This window comes from Theropithecus gelada, chromosome 7b (assembly GCF_003255815.1).
Source record: "Theropithecus gelada isolate Dixy chromosome 7b, Tgel_1.0, whole genome shotgun sequence".
In the NCBI taxonomy this organism is placed as follows: Eukaryota; Metazoa; Chordata; class Mammalia; order Primates; family Cercopithecidae; genus Theropithecus; species Theropithecus gelada.
In genome coordinates, this window is record NC_037675.1 from 62,495,414 (window position 1) to 62,511,415 (window position 16,002).

Genomic DNA, 16,002 nt, shown 5'->3' on the forward strand with positions numbered 1-16,002 from the left:
GCACAAATTGTTAACTTCAGATTAATATGTTTAATAAGTGAAATCTGGACTATTTCAGGAAGGCAGGCAGGCCAGCAGCCTGGAGGATTGGTTGCAGCTGAGGGCTCCCGTGGGCTTCTCCTGGGTCATCGCTGGGAGCTGAGACCACCTGTGTAGCACCTGTGGGCAAGGTGGGCCTAATTACCCCAGGGATCCCGGCTTCGCTGGCCTTGCTTTTTGGCCTCCAGATTTGCTCTGATTCTGACAATTCAGCGGGTATCAGAGCTGAGGTCCAGAGGAAAAGCCTGGAGTGAGTGAGGCTGCGAGCTTGTTCTTCAGAACTCTGCATGCTTATCGGGGTGTAATGCCTGGCTCTTGCTGTGGCTCCAAGCTCCTCCAGGAGAAGGAGGCTGCTTCTGTCTGGTCCAGGATGGTATCAGAGTCTGGGTTAACTACGCATGTTCTTGAGTACACAAAAAGAAAAATGTAGCATCAGCAATCTTGTTCAGAGTTTTTCGATCAGAAAAATATAACTTAAGAACGGAGTGTGCTGCCTTAGTTTTAGCAGACATAAATATTGTAACCTTAACAAAATCACATTTCATTTTGAATTCCACACTGCGTGCGCGATGGCAAGAGGATGTCCTTATCTTTTCAGAGCCTCGGGCCCCCCAGTGGTCTTTATCCTTCTCTGGCACATAGTGGGTGCTTCATACATTTATCCAATCAGTTCATGAATACTACAAACTAAAAGCAGGGGCTTTGAAGTCAAGATCTGAGTTTGACTCTTAGCATCCCACTAACTCACTGTATGACCTTGGACAGATACGACAACACTTCTGAGTTTCAGGTTAATTTGTTGGGAGGATTAAGTGAGATAACGCATGCTATATATTATACATGTGGTCTCTATTAATAGGGAATGGTATATATTTAAGCATAAAGTATGCTCCCCATTGGATGTGCCCCCGGGGCACCCATAACTGTCCTGTCTTGAGAGGCAAGCGCTGGCTTTACCTCTGCCTTTGCAGGTTAAGGAAGGAGGGCAGAGGGGAGGGGAGGCGGCCCAACTTTCTGTGCCTGTCAGAGCAGGGCTGGGCAGCTGCGGGCTAGGAGGATGCAGGCTCAGCTTCTGCCCCCGCCCCCAGCCTGCAAACCGAGGAAGGCTGGCCTGCGGCTCTCAGGCAGCTCTGGCTCCGGCTCCGGCTCCGGCTCCGGCTCCCAGGGAGCGGCTCCGGCAGCGACTTTGTGGCTCCGCAACCCAACCTTTTCCCCTCCGGCTTCCTCCGGCTCCGGGGCCCTGCTGCCTCTGGGACCTCCTCACCCCCAGACGTTGCTGGTGTGTGTGTGTGTGTGTGTGTGTGTGTGTGTGTGTGTGTGTGTGTGTGTGTGTGAGTGATGGAGTTTCGCTCTTGTTGCCCACGCTGGAGTGCAGTGGCAGCAATCTACTCACTGCAATCTCCGCCTCCTGGGTTCAAGCGATTCTCCTGCCTCAGCCTCCAGAGCAACTGGGTTTACAGGCGCCTGCCACCACGCCCGGCTAATTTTTGTATTTTTAGTGGAGACGGGGTTTCACCATGTTGGTCAGGCTGGTCTCGAACTACTGACCTCAGATGATCCACCTGCCTCAGGCTCCCAAAATGCTGAGATTACAGTCGTGAGCCACCGCGCCCAGCCTGTTGCTGTATTTGAACAGAAAAACCAACACTACATAAAACAAAAGGACAGCAGCCGAGGAGAATGGCATCGAAAGATGATCTGCTCCTTCGGAAGAAAACCCAGGGTGCGGCGGCGACTCGCAGCGCTCCCCGCGCCCCAGCGCCCCAGCGCCCCCGCGAGGCCCGGGCAACGTCCGCGCTCCCTACAGAGGGAGGCCCGCCGGTGTTTGGGAATCCCAGCGGGGTCCCCAGCTAGCCGGTCTCCCAGCCCTGACCTTACTGAGATTTCTCACTAGGTCACTGTTTGTTAAGAAAACAGAGTAACAGAAACGAGGCAAAGTCCGTAATTTTCTTTTTGCAAAATTCTCAAGTTTAGGACAAAGACAAAGAGGGGATGAAGTGTGCCCCGACTCTGTAAGATATTCCTTCTCGGAGTTGTCTCCAGTGCAGGGCCTTTCCCCTGTCTGCCTGCCTAGAGATGCTTCCTTGATGACTAAGAGACTGCACTGAAATGTTGCCTGTCTCTCCCTCGGGTTTCTGTTTCTTCCTGAGAGCAGGGGAGGTACATTTTCCTTCCTCCTCCGTCCCTCCCTCCTTCCCTTCCCTTCTTTTCTTCCTCCCTTTCTCTCTACCTTCCTACTTTCCTTTCTTTTTGGTTGAGTATATGTTGCTTGATTTTTATTTTTTCTGATAATGACCACACTTTTTAATCTGTTGCTTTCTTTTAGAAAGTTTGACCTTTTTTTTCTCTTATCACTCGCAGTCAGTCAAAATGTAAAGTAAATGTTCAAAATTAATTTCTAATATATGGGCAGAGTCCTCCTCCCAAGCCAGGTCAGTGAAACCACTGATATATTTTTTATATAATCTTTAATGTAATAGTACTATGAGTTTTCTACCTGATAAGCTTATTTCTTTCTCTCTGCCTTTCATTTTCTCCTTCCTTCTCTCTCTCTCTTTTTCTTTCTGGGACAGCACAAGGACTTGTTCAATCTCATCTTCATCAATTGCTAGCTTTGTGACCTTGGAGAAATCATTTAGCCATTCTATGCCTCCATTTCTTTATCTGCAAAATAGAGTTAATAATGTCCAACCTATAGGGTCATTGGGCTGATAAAATATACTACATATCATAATGTACTCTCCACATAGAATACACTCAATGGGAACTGTTATAATAATAAGTTATGGTGCTGCTCTTCTGAATAAAACAAGTTTTCTCATCCTCACCCCCCACCTTCACCCCCAACCCTTTAAGAAAAGTTTAGTTAACAGGTTCCAGGCTCTGGGATCTTAGGTTAGTCAGGTCTTCACAGCCCTTCAACTTAAATATTCATATCATTGCCCCAAAAGAGAGACCAAAGTAGTTGCTTCCCACCTGAACATCTGTATCAACCTTCTAGTCTCTCTGCCTCTACTCATGCCCTACTTTAGTCCATTCTCTAAACAGCAGTCAATATGATCTTTTAAAAGCAAAAATTCAAGAGAAAACAAGTAAATAAAAACCCCAGAAATTCCAGATTATGTCATTCCCTTTCTGGAAATCCTTCAGTGGTTTCTCTTTCGTACTTAATGTGAAATCTAAACCGTGTTCTCCAAGACGACGGCTTGCCTGTGTGGGCCCACCCCAGCCTGTCTCCCACCATTCTGCCCCTTGCTGTGTTTCCACTCTAAGACCACTCTCCCACCTTTCTATTCTCTTGAAGGCAGGACGCTCCCCGCTCTGAGGCTCTGCGCTCACTGTTCCTGGCCTGAAACTCTCTTCCCCTGACCCATGGACTCCCACCTCATATGTCACTTCCTCAGAGATGCCATCCCACTACCTGATCTACAGTAGTACCTACATCCCACCCCCAGTTACTTGCTATTTACTTTACCTTATTTCCATAACGCCAAAATTATTTATTCTTCTATTGATCAAATGAATGAACCCACAATTTAGGGTGAAAAAAAAATAACTTGTAAACAACCAGCTCAAGCCAAAAGACCACAGAAACAAATGCAGTAATAGCTTTCAATGAAAGGAGAGTCACGGGATTAACTAATTTCTAAAATCAAAACAATGAAAAAGATTATTATTAATAAGAAGTCTGATTCTGTGGCCTGTGGTCAGGACTTGGGTGAATATAATTCTGCACAAGAGAGAGAAAATGTGACTTCTCTCAGCCTGAAGAAGGTGGAAACATTTTCTCCAAGCAGCTTCAGTGGAAGTGAGAGAAGGGAATGGGTTTATTATTGTAGGTATGACAGTCTCCTACTTACAAACTCACACTTACACTGACTGAGTTTGTTAAGGTAACCAGATTTTGCTAACCTATTTTTTTCTCAGGCTCTCCTGAAAGGCCTGTTTTCTTGACTTAAAATAAAATTTTGGCTTCTGTGGAGGAAATTCTAGGCTGGGTACAGTGGCTAACACCTGTAATCCCAGCATTTTAGGAGGCTGAGGTGGGCAGATCACTTGAGGCCAGGAATTGGAGACCAGCCTGGCCAACATGGAGAAATCCCATCTCTATTAAAATTAAAAAGTTAGCTGAGTATGGTGGTGCACACCTGTAGTCCTAGCTACTCAGGAGGCTGAGGCAGGGGAATCACTTGAAGCTGGGAGGCAGAGGTTGCAGTAAGCTGAGATGGAGCCACTGCACTCCAGCCCTGTCTCAAAAAAAAAAAAAAAATCTAGAAACAACGTATACTAAGCAATTGGGTCAGAATTTTTCACGTCTCAACTTACTCTTTCTGAATTGCCTGGCTTGTATTGTTTAGAACCTTTGGCTTTGATGGCTTTGGGAGTTTGTTGAACTATTGCAGATTTTGTGTGCATTTTCCTTGAGTAATTTGGTTTTGATCAAATCCCCAAATAAACTTTTTCCTAAGTTCTTTCTCGCTTAGTTTACAAGCTCATATGTATTCCAGAAGAATGTAATCCACATGTTTAAATTGATGTACACTCAGCTCATCCCAGGGTCATTGGCAGGGAGATGGATATTCAAAGCATATGAAGAATAAGAAGTGTTTCCTAAAACATTTTGTGTGTGTGTGTGTGTGTGTGTGTGTGTGCCTGAAATAATGACATATTGGCTCAGAACCCTAAATAGGCAACTCCATCAGTTAGGTATTACTCTGATGTGTGAAATAGGAAGGTTTTAAGCAGTAGATGACACAGGTGCATATTATTCAAATTTAATTTTTAAAAATAAGTTATTTCTATTTTCCTGTTGTCGTTTCTGGATCTTCCCTCTCGATTCAATTCCTGAGCAGATACTCCCAGACTAGATTAATTTTCCTATATGAAAAGCCAGGTCAGAAAGATAAAATAGCCATGTGATTTGGGGCAAGTTAACAACTCTGAGCCTAGGTTTCTTCATCTGTTAAATAGAGACAAAGGTGTTCAATCTGAAAAGTTATTGCAAGAATTAGAGATGGTGCAGGTAAATCTCCTAGAATAACATATGACCTGTACTACAATTTTAACAAATACTAAATGGTCTGAAAAATCCAGGCTTAGTAACATTTTATGAAGTTTTACACTATTATCACCAAAGTTGGTTGTCAGGTATGTGTGTGTAGAGGAGTGTGCAAAAAGGAACGACAGCAGTATGGCCAAGTGGTCAAGGTAGTGCCCTTGGTAGGGTGGTTTCAGAAGGGCTTCTTCAGGAGAAGCAGAGCTTTCTGACCTACATGTTCAGGCAACCAGACACTACTGAGCTTAGCATCTGTAGTAGATGGTCAATTGGCCATTTGCCTAAGGCCAACCAAATGTTAATAAGGGTCACAATGGGTTTGGGGCCACATTTTGGAAGACATTGTCCTAAATAATATCTGTTGGACTTCATGACTTTTGGGACTTCACCTTCCCTTCCTTTTTAAAATATTGGCTTTCTGGTATGCAGTTCTGTGAACAGAGCAACCACTTCTCTTTGTCCACAACCACAGTCTCTTTGTCCCAGCATGCATCTAAAATGTGCACGAAGTCGCCATGAACATGAGGTATCTCCAGGTTCTAGGATCTACAGACCACAGGTTATGTTTTTTTCTGTTAAGAGGGAGTATTTAGAGGGAATAATTAAAGGCAAAGAAAGCCATCCTAGGCGATCATGGGAAAGATGGTGTCAGATGGCAGGGCAAACCACTGTGGTAACCTCTAGAAGTAATTATGGACATCTGGATTGATGAAAAGAACTAAAGGATGGCAGACATTCTGCATTTGGGACTAGGCTTTCCCAAAGGAAGATAAATGGAAAAAACATGTTTGCCTTAACTGCTGACTCATGGTACAAAGTTTTAATTCAGAGACTTTAATTGAAAATGCAGCAAGAATGTAAAAGATTTACATTAAAAATATTTTAGTATATTGGCAAGACATTAATTACAAAACCAGATGGTCATGGTAGAAAAATCAACCAAGAGGCCTTTGTTTTTCTTTTGCTTTCTTAGCATGGAAAATTTTTACTTTGCAAATTTCAATCTTCTGTTAATTATAAACAATATCACCGTTGTATTAAGATTAATGTAAAGAGTGATTATCTGTTGTTTTAGAATATTTTTTTTAAAAAAACCCAGAAATCATCATGATCAAAACCTAGAATATGAAAGCATTCTTGTGATAAATGTTTCATGACCAAGACACTAGTTCTTTCTCCCCAGAGGCTGGCCTAATGAGACCATATTTCTTGGCTCTTATTGACCATGACCACTGTCTCAGTCAGGGGTCATTTGTTTGCAACAGAAGGTTGGAACAGAACAGCCTGAAATCAGCTCAGAAAGGAGGGTTTATTGTAGGGATACAAGAGACTTTCACACTCAGAGAATCCATATTCAGGGGACATATTGGGCCAGAAAGTTCACCTGATAATACATCCCTCCCTGTTTCTCTTAAGGCACAAAGGATCTTCTTTCTATCTTCCTCTGCACACCTGCTCTAGGATAAACATGTTGCTTTCCCAGGCTGACTTTTCCTGCTTTTCTGAAATTAGTGCTCTGAACAATAGGCCCACCGTGGCTGTCTATTTGCGTTTAGATCTACCACTGTTCTCTTCATTTACTGTGTGTCCCATCTGTCTTTTATCCCTCTTTCTCTCCTTTCTTGTCCTCTGTCCTTTCTTAAATTAATTTAGTTTTTAAAAAAGTATTACATTTCCTACTCTCTATTTCCTTTTTGTTATACATTCTTTAGTTATTCTTTTGTGGTTACCACAGAGATTATAAACATGCATGCTTGATTTATTAGAATCTACTATAAATTAGTATCATTAATACTTCTAGGACAATGAAAGAAACTTCCAGCATTTAAGCCCATTGCTATGGTTTGAATATATGAATATTTGCATCATCTTCAAATTTGTATGTTGAAATCCTCATCTTCAAGGGCATGACATTTGGAGATGGGACCTTTGGGGGCAATTAGGTCAGGGTGATAGCACCCTCATGAATGGGCTTAATACTGTTATAAAAGAGACCCCTAGAGAGATACTGCACCCCTTCTACCATGTGAAGACACAGCAAGAAGGTATCATCTATAAGCCAGAAAGCAGGCCCTCACCAGACACCAAATTTGCCTTGATCTTGGACATCCCAATCTCCAGAACTATGAGACATAAATTTTTATTGTTTATAAGCCACCCAGTTTATTATATATTGTTATAGCAGCCCAAACAGACTAAGACACCCATTTACCCTATTTTGGCTATTGTTACTGTTGTCATATGTTTCATTTCTACATAGTTGTATTCCCATAAAACATTATCATTATCGTTTTATTTATTTATTTGTTTAGAGACGGAGTCTTGCTCTTGTCGCCCAGGCTGGAATGCAATGGCGCAACCTCAGCTCACTGCAACCTCCACCTCCCAGGTTCAAGTGTTTCTCCTGCTTCACTCTCCTGAGTAACTGGGATTACACGCATGCGCCACCATGCCCGGATAATTTTTGTATTTTTAGTAGAGACGGGGTTTCACCATGTTGGCCAGGCTGGTCTCGAACTCCTGACCTCAGGTGATCCGCCTGCCTTTGCCTCTCAAAGTGCTGGGATTACAGGCGTGAGCCACTGTGCCTGGCCATCACTGTCATTTTAAACAGTCAATATTCATTACGTTTTACCTGCATATTTACCTGTTCCATTTCTCTATATTCTTCCTGGTATTACCATGTTTCCATTTAGGATCATTTTTCTTTTGCCTAAATAACTTCCTTTAGTATATCTTTTACATAGATATCTGCTATCAACACATTCTGTTTTTATCTAAGAGTCTTTGTTTTGAACTCTACTCTGTGGTCTCTCAATGAGTTTATTTTCCATTAGTGGTACTTTCTGTGCCCACATTTATGCAAATAAATTGGTTTCCCACCTTCAAGGACAGATTACCATAATTATGATAAGTTTTTATAGTGTATGGTTTAAACATGTATCTTTTACCAAAAAGAGAGGATTCAAAGTGCATTTTATAACTGAAGACCTATCACGTGTTAGGTTTTCAAGGCCTACTCTGTGTCAGGCAATGTGCTAGTCACTGGGACTGTAAAATTAAGTGAGGCATGTTCTTCATAAAATCCAATGAGCATATACTAGTGGGGGAGACAGATGAGTAAATGGTTACATTAAATGTGATAAGAATTATGCATAGGATATTTTAGGAACCAAAGGAAGAACATCCAAAGTATAATTAAGAATCAGGGCGTTTCTCCCCGGAAGACACCTTGGATTGAATTTTAAAGGAGCAGGAGTTGTTGAAGACCCATGTATCAGTTAAGAGTTTGGTGAGGGGTTGCTTCCTGGCTTGTAGATGGCCACCTTCTTACTATGTTGTCACATGGACTTCCCTCAGTGGACATGGAGGAGAGAGAGAGAGAGACAGGGGGAGAGAGAGAGAGAGAGAGAGAGAGAGCATGCTTCTGGTGTCTCTTCTTATAAGGACACTAATCCTATGGGACCAAGGCCCCACTCTATGACCACATTTAATCTTAATTACTTCTGTAGAAGCACACTGGGGGTTAGGGCTTCAGCATATAAATTTTGGGGGCCTGGAAACATTCGACCCTTTATAGATAGATGGGTTTTATGAAAAAGACAGAAAAGCTATTTTTGTGCTGAAGTAGAAGAGGCAATAAGAAGGGCAATATTAAAGATACAGGAGAGAGAGACAACATGGGTTGTTGAAATGATGGCCACAAAAAGCCAATGCATAAAGTCCTTAAAATAGCCTATTTAAAAAAAATGCCAAAGCATAACATTGGATCCCAGAGGGAAGGAGAAAGGAATTGGTGCCAGTGAAGACATCTATAGGTGTTCTGGGAGGAAATTGCCACCTAGTGTTAAGAAGCAAAGCCATCTGGGAATGTGGTGATGGTCAGGAGTAAGGAGCTTGGGGGGAAAGGTGGAAATGTGATTGCTGAAGGGACAGCTGGACCAAGAGACCATGGATTGATAATGGCCCAGTTTCCCCCTTTGGATGATGATACCTGTTTAGGTAATTGCTTTACATATCTTTGAGGTTGCTAATCTGCTCGGTCGTCACTACCATTTTGCAACAGCTCTCATCTGAAGACAGCAAATTGAAATTTGAGTTTAAAATCTTACCTTTAAGTCCAGAAGTACAGGGTAGGGAACAATACAGTAGCAGATTACATTAAAACTAAAAGGAATTTTAGTTGACAGGACTATAAAAGTTAGTGCTGCTAAATGCCTTTTTAGCTGCTTAAGTACAATATCTATACCAAAGAAGGTGAAAACCCCTCTCCGATCTGTGCCTGTCAGGTTATAACTGGAGCATTCTGACCAGTACACATTAAGAACACAGATAAACTATGTTATAGTTACACAGAACGACAGACAGGACTCATGCTTTGCTATGTGACACGTGAACATAGACTCCCAGGGACATTTAAACTGGAGAAAAGAAGATTCAGCAATAAGAAGATCATTGTCCATTTCATCAGTCTGTTTATCTTTTGTATTAGTGCTATCACTTCAAAAGATTTTTCACACCTGCTGCCTTATTGCATCCCTATGACTTCTCTCAGACTTGGGACATTACTGCCCAGATTTCACAGACAGGGAGACTAGGACACCTAGAGGATAAATACAGGAGACAGTTTGGGCAACTGACGTTCAACAACTTGCTCAGCCATCTCACTCCTGACTTACATGATAAATGTTTTCTTTTCTGTTCTCCTCTCATAGCAATCCTCCCATCCTTCAGAGCCCAGCTTAAGTTCCCTCTACAGAGGCTTCCCCTGCCTCATCGAGCCCTGCCTGATTTTCGTCTCCTTTGAAATTTGACAATGTTCAAAATAATATAAATAAAAGGACATATTTTGCCATGGAATGTAATACTTGCTGATATATTATTTTGTGGTGTTTGCTCTAGTTTTAGATGTGTTGGTCACCTCTCCCTACATGTAATGAGAGTTGGGGTTATGTTTTATTCTTTTTTCTTGTGTCCCACAGGGCTCAGCCCAGTGCTAAGCACTGAACAGGTATTTGGTATTATGCCCTTTGCTCTGTAAGGGTATCTTAAGTCTGTTTTCCGTCGTTTACAGTAGAATAGTTAAATCTGGGTAATTTACAAAGAACAGGAATTTGTTTCTTACAGTTATGAAGGCTGAGAAGTCCAAGGTTGAGGAGCCATGTCTGGTGAGGGCCTTCTGGCTGATGAGGACTCTGCAGAGTCCCGAGGCATTGCAGGCCATCACATGGTGAGGGGGCTGAGCATGCTAACGTGTACTCAGGTCTCTCTTCTTGTGTTTCTAGAGCCACCAGTTCCCCTCCCATGATAACACATTAATCCATTAACCCATTAGTCCATTAATCCATGGATGAATTAATCCATTCATGAGAGCAGAGTCCTGATGACCGTATCATCTTTTAAAGGCCCCATCTCTCAATATTGCCACGTTGGGGATTAAGTTTCAACATGAGTTTTGGAGGGAAGAAACACTCAAACCAACACTATATCTTTGTCTTCCAAGGCTATTGACTATGCACACTTGATTGAAAAGGTGATCAGAAATAAAGAACAGTCAGTGCCTCCACTTGTGAGGTGTGTAGAGATGTGAGAGACCCACAGAGAATTGTCTTCCAACTGTAGATAATTCTCAAATATTCCTGTGTTAACATTTTACCAGTTAATCAGTATTGCCAATCAAATCTTTGACATTCTTCTGATCAATACAGTAGGTCATCAAAACTGGAATCCCATGAGGTTTAAAGTAATTGTTTTGTTTGTAAAATATATCCTGCAAATATTTTTATTTTTCTGAATTGATCTTTTTTAAAAAAGTTATTCCTGACTGGTCTGAAGCCTCTGTTGTCCATGTTAAGTTTTATTTCTGGACAACTAGTTTCTGAGACCTCATGTATTTAAGAGCATGCTTTTTATTTTCTCTGCATTAGCCATCCACTGGCTATTTATTTAACAACAATCCCATTGCACTGAATACATAGTCCTTCATGATGTAGCCTCAGCCTTCAAACTCATTCGCCCATGTATGCTCTACCCCAGCCTAATTACTGGAAGTTCCCCAAACATGACCTGTTCTTCCATCCTCCATGCCTTGTGTGCACTGTTCCCTCTGCTGGAAGGCTTGGCTCGTCAAGCAAACTCCTACTTGTCCTTCAAAACTAGACTGGTGCTTTACCTCCCCTCCTTCCTTATGTCCCCTAAGTGGAATTATTGACCTCTTCCTTCTTGACCTTTGTTCATTTCTATGATAGTGCATATTATATTGTATTGTGACTATTTGTTTACATAATAATCTCCCCACAGTTAGTGTGTGGGCAGAAACCATGTCTCTATATTCCCAGATCAAAACATAGTAGATGTTCAAGAAAGTTTTTTCTTTGAATGAATGAGTACATTGGTCAGACTTCCTAGTTAGGAGTTACTGAAACAGACTCAAATGGTCTCAAGAAAAAGTAAAGGATTTGCTAAGTAGCTACTGGGGACAGATCAAAAGGCTGGAAGGCTATGTTTGGAAAATGGACAGGATGCAAGGAAACTAAGGAGGCCAATCAGCAGAAATAAACAGATTTTCACTACCATCTTATATTTGTGCATCATTCCCATGGGATCCTCAGGCTGGGGAAGGAGTTTTATTGACAGCCTGTGTCACTCATGGACAAACTGGGATAAGGTTGACCTACCCCGTCAAGCTTGCAAGGCTGACGGATGGGGGCAGATACTACTTCCCATCAAGATTACACACAATGGGGGAAAAGCAATTATCTGAAAGGAAGCAGGGATGTCATCAGTAGGGGAAAGAAATGTGTTTAACTCCAAAAAATGACCAATGTCTGCTACTAATAACTGAAACTTTCCAACAAAAAGAGACTATGATTTAAAAATCAATTTAACGTTGGATGGTTTGATTACCAGCAAAATCACCCATGACATTTAGCACCTTTCTTTCTTTTCCTTGATGAACTCAGAACTCTTGCACAGATTTAATAATGTGTTATGTACCCCCTGGGTGTCTGATTTACTGACTTGAGCTGAATGATTGGACTCAATACAAATAAAAAGAGTTTGCAAACTTCGCCCATGGTTTTCCAGACATCAAGAAACTAAGCTCTTTTGCTCCCCGGAGAAGCTAAAAATTCTAAAATGAAGTGCCCTCTGCTCTGGTTTCTGCTTTTCAGCATTTCTCTTCTGTTTTCACATACTTTTGCTGCTTTAAAATTAAATCTAAGAAACTCATTCCATATTTTTCATCATCTGCTTTTGAAAGTGAATGTTATGGATTTATGGTTTGGGATTCTTTGATGTTAGAGCAGCAAACTATGCTTGCTTCACTTGTTTTTGTTTCATTTTTTTTACATTTATGAGGCTTTGATAATTTGATTTATTAAAATACCACAGTCAATGTAGGGGAACTGACACCATTTGCATTGTTGGAAAGCATCATGAAACATCAGGCGCTAGTTCCCCATGGAGCGCTTACTTCTATTATTGTATCTCCCCCTCCCCTTTGGTCTTCAGGAAAGTTTGGCATTAAACTTAAGCTGCACCCAAAGAGTATTCATTCCTAGAACATTTCAGTATTTTTGGATTGGATTCCATCCCCCAGTTTTGATTTTGTATCTGCCAAGATGTACAGAATGATACATCTAAAGCTAGTTATGATACACAAGCTAGTTTTCCTTATCAGGAAACAGAAATGTTCCTTCCTCTTACCCTTTAATGATTGCATATCCGGTATATTAAAATGTGAATTTCATATTGTATCCTTTTAAATGTATTAACGAGTACAGTCTGGGAACTTTACATTATGAATCCCTAAGGATGAGTCATGACTAAAGGGCAAGATCGACCCTTTCTGCAAGAGGAGGGCATTTTTCTCTTTTTTCTATAGGAAGTGACAGATGTGGAGAGAGGGAGCGAAAATAGGATGAGTTTCCCCAGAATGAAAACCTGGATACGGGCCAGGCGCGGTGGCTCACGCCTGTAATCCCAGCACTTTGGGAGGCTGAGGCGGGTGGATCACGAGGTCAGGAGATCGAGACCATCCTGGCTAACACGGTGAAACCCCGTCTCTACTAAAAATGCAAAAATTAGCCGGGCGTGGCGGCGGGCGCCTATAGTCCCAGCTACTCTGGAGGCTGAGGCAGGAGAATGGCGTGAACCCGGGAGTTGGAGCTTGCAGCGAGCGGAGATCACACCACTGCACTCCAGCCTGGGTGACTGAGCGAGACTCCGTCTCAAAAAAAAAAAAACAAAAAACCTGGATATGAAGACTACCATAAGAGCTTAAAACCATAGAAAAAATGTTAGGGTTGGACAGAGTCCCCAGACTTTTCATTCATTATAATTCCCTCTACCAGTCCACTGGGTTTCAGGAAAACAGGAACGCTCACATGCTACTGTTTAAGTGAGTGAGTCAGTGCGTGCGTGCGTGCGTGTGTGTGTGTGTGTGTGTGTGTGTGTTACAGGATATTATAAGAATAGAATAGGGAATCTTCCAGGTATCTGAGGAATAGAAAAAAGCCAGGTTACATGGGAACCAGGACTGGAAAGTCGGAAACCGACAGGATTCTATCTCTTTCCATTTGTCAGGGACTACAGAGTCTCTTTCTTCTCCTCAAAATCAACCACTCAGCTCTCAGTGGAAGATAGCCTTATTACAATAGTCCCTCCTTATCCAGGGCTTAATTTTTTTGTGGTTTTAGTTACCCACGATTAACCATGGTTTGAAAACATTACATACAATAAGATATTTTGAGGACAGAGAAACTATATTTATACAACTTTTACTGCAGTATATTGTTATAATTGTTCTATTTTATTATTATTATTGTTAATCTCTTACTGTGACTAATTTATAAAGTAAACTTCATCATAGGTATGTATGTACAGAAGAAAACATAGTAAATGTAGGATTCAATACTACCAGAGGTTTCGGGCATCCATTGAATGTCATGAAACATATTTCCCACTTAGAAGAGGGGACTAGTGTATGTTTTTTCACTCAACAAGAAAATAGAAAGACAATTAGAAAAGTCAGAAAATACAAAAAATCCTGGTTTAAAAATGAAGCAAACTAATCTATGGAATTATTTTGAACTGATGAAGTGTCAAGAGACAGAATCCATTTAACTGTGGTACTCGGAATATTCTTAGCATGATGCAAGTTTAATAACAAGAATTACAACACCTTCCTAATGGGTTCATTCACATGACCTAATAATAATAACAGTAATAATGAACTCTTATTGACATTTTACTATGTGTCAGGCACTGTGCTAAGTGCTTTATAGATTATTTAATCTTCAAACAATTATTTGAGGGTAGGTATTATCTCATTTTTTTTCAGATGAAAAATTGAGGCCTAGAGAGATTGAGTAACTCTACCAAGTCACATGGCTCTTCAGTGGCAGAGCTATTCTAAGCCGCATGATTTACTTCTGTGATATATTGCTTCTGACTAAGCTATGTTATCCAATCAGCAATAAATTCTATTTACACAATCAGTATTATAAATGCTTTTTTTATTTTTTTAAAGAATTATTCTATAAATAAAGCATGTAAGACTTGATTATAATAACAAAAGAGAATATAAACATTATCCACCTTGACCACATAAAAATAGTAATATAAAGTTAGGGGAAAGAGGGGAACAAAAGGAAAAAAGCATTGACTTCCTCATATTTCTCAGTAAAAGAGATATTATTTAACATTACTACATCAAAAAAGCTGTATTTTTAAAGTTATATACATAGCCAATAGAACTCAAAATAAAAACAGGTTAACAAAAGTTGGAAGGGTGGTTAATATATGTGAGTCAAATTTGTAATTTTTTAAAGCACTACTCAAGAAATCCTTGAAGTTGATAAACCAAGAAACAGTATAAGCTGTTATTTGAATTATGTAGATGACTACCAGGAAAAAAAAACTATAAACAAGTGAAAACCAGTTACCTACAAAAAGTGAGCCTGGGGTGCTGATTATGGAGTGAGATTTTTAGTCTTTATTTCTTGCCATTTAAGTGATTATTTCCATGTGCACACATTACTTTTTATAATAGGAACCATGCCCATACTATTCACTTCAGTAAATCTACATCTAGGTTTCCATCCCCGAGAAATGCACATCATATACATGTAAGTGGCACCAAGTGAGATGAGGAGCTTCTTCCAAAGGCTGGAACCACAACCCCCCAGGGGGCTCTGGTTAAACATCACTAGCCCCCGTGGTCTTGGGTTCTTTTGTACCTATCTGAATGCCATTACATGTCCACCCATCCCAAGGTTCAGCCCAGAGATGGGAGAAAACAAGGACACTTCTGAACTTTTCACTCACTCTTCTCTTTTACATAGTCCCAGGTGGGAGTTCCACTTCCTCTTCCGGTCTGTGTCTTACCATTCTAATCCCAGGGCACAAAAAGCCTCAAGGTTTGGCCTTAATGGTGGATGGGGTACATGAAGGAAAAGTAGCTTACAAAAAAGGGTACACAATTTTGGGAGGTATTTGAAAGGTATTGTCTCCTTTACATACATAGATGCATGGAAAATAGCCTGCAAGGATACAGGCCACTTCAAGAGCAGTTGGTACCTCTAGGGAGAGTAGTGGGGGAGGGGAGGATGTATTCATGTAGGACACAGGTAATTGTGGGGTTTTTTGGTGCTATGGACATTTATTTACTGCTTTTCTATGTTTAACCCATTTTAATCATCACAATAGCCAAGTGAGGTTAGTTTTTATCTCCAGTTTAAAAAAATTAATAGACTATTCTTTGAATAGTTTTAGGTTTACAGAAAAATCATATGGGAAGTATAGAGAGTTCCTATATACTTAGCCTCACATCCTCCTCCCCAATTTCTCCTATTATTAACACTTTGCATTAATGTCATACATTTGTTATATTGATGAGCCAATGT

At 41.0% G+C, this 16,002-nt stretch overlaps 1 protein-coding gene across 1 annotated transcript in view; it reads left to right on the forward strand.

The window, feature by feature from the left end:
- The first annotated feature begins 332 nt into the window (after positions 1–332).
- Positions 333–16,002, forward strand: part of PRKCH (protein kinase C eta) — a 420,060-nt gene continuing 404,390 nt past the window's right edge. Inside the window, exon 1 of the mRNA XM_025391616.1 lies at positions 333–426. The gene's annotated coding sequence lies outside the window, so the exon portion shown is untranslated. The remainder of the gene's footprint in view (positions 427–16,002) is intronic.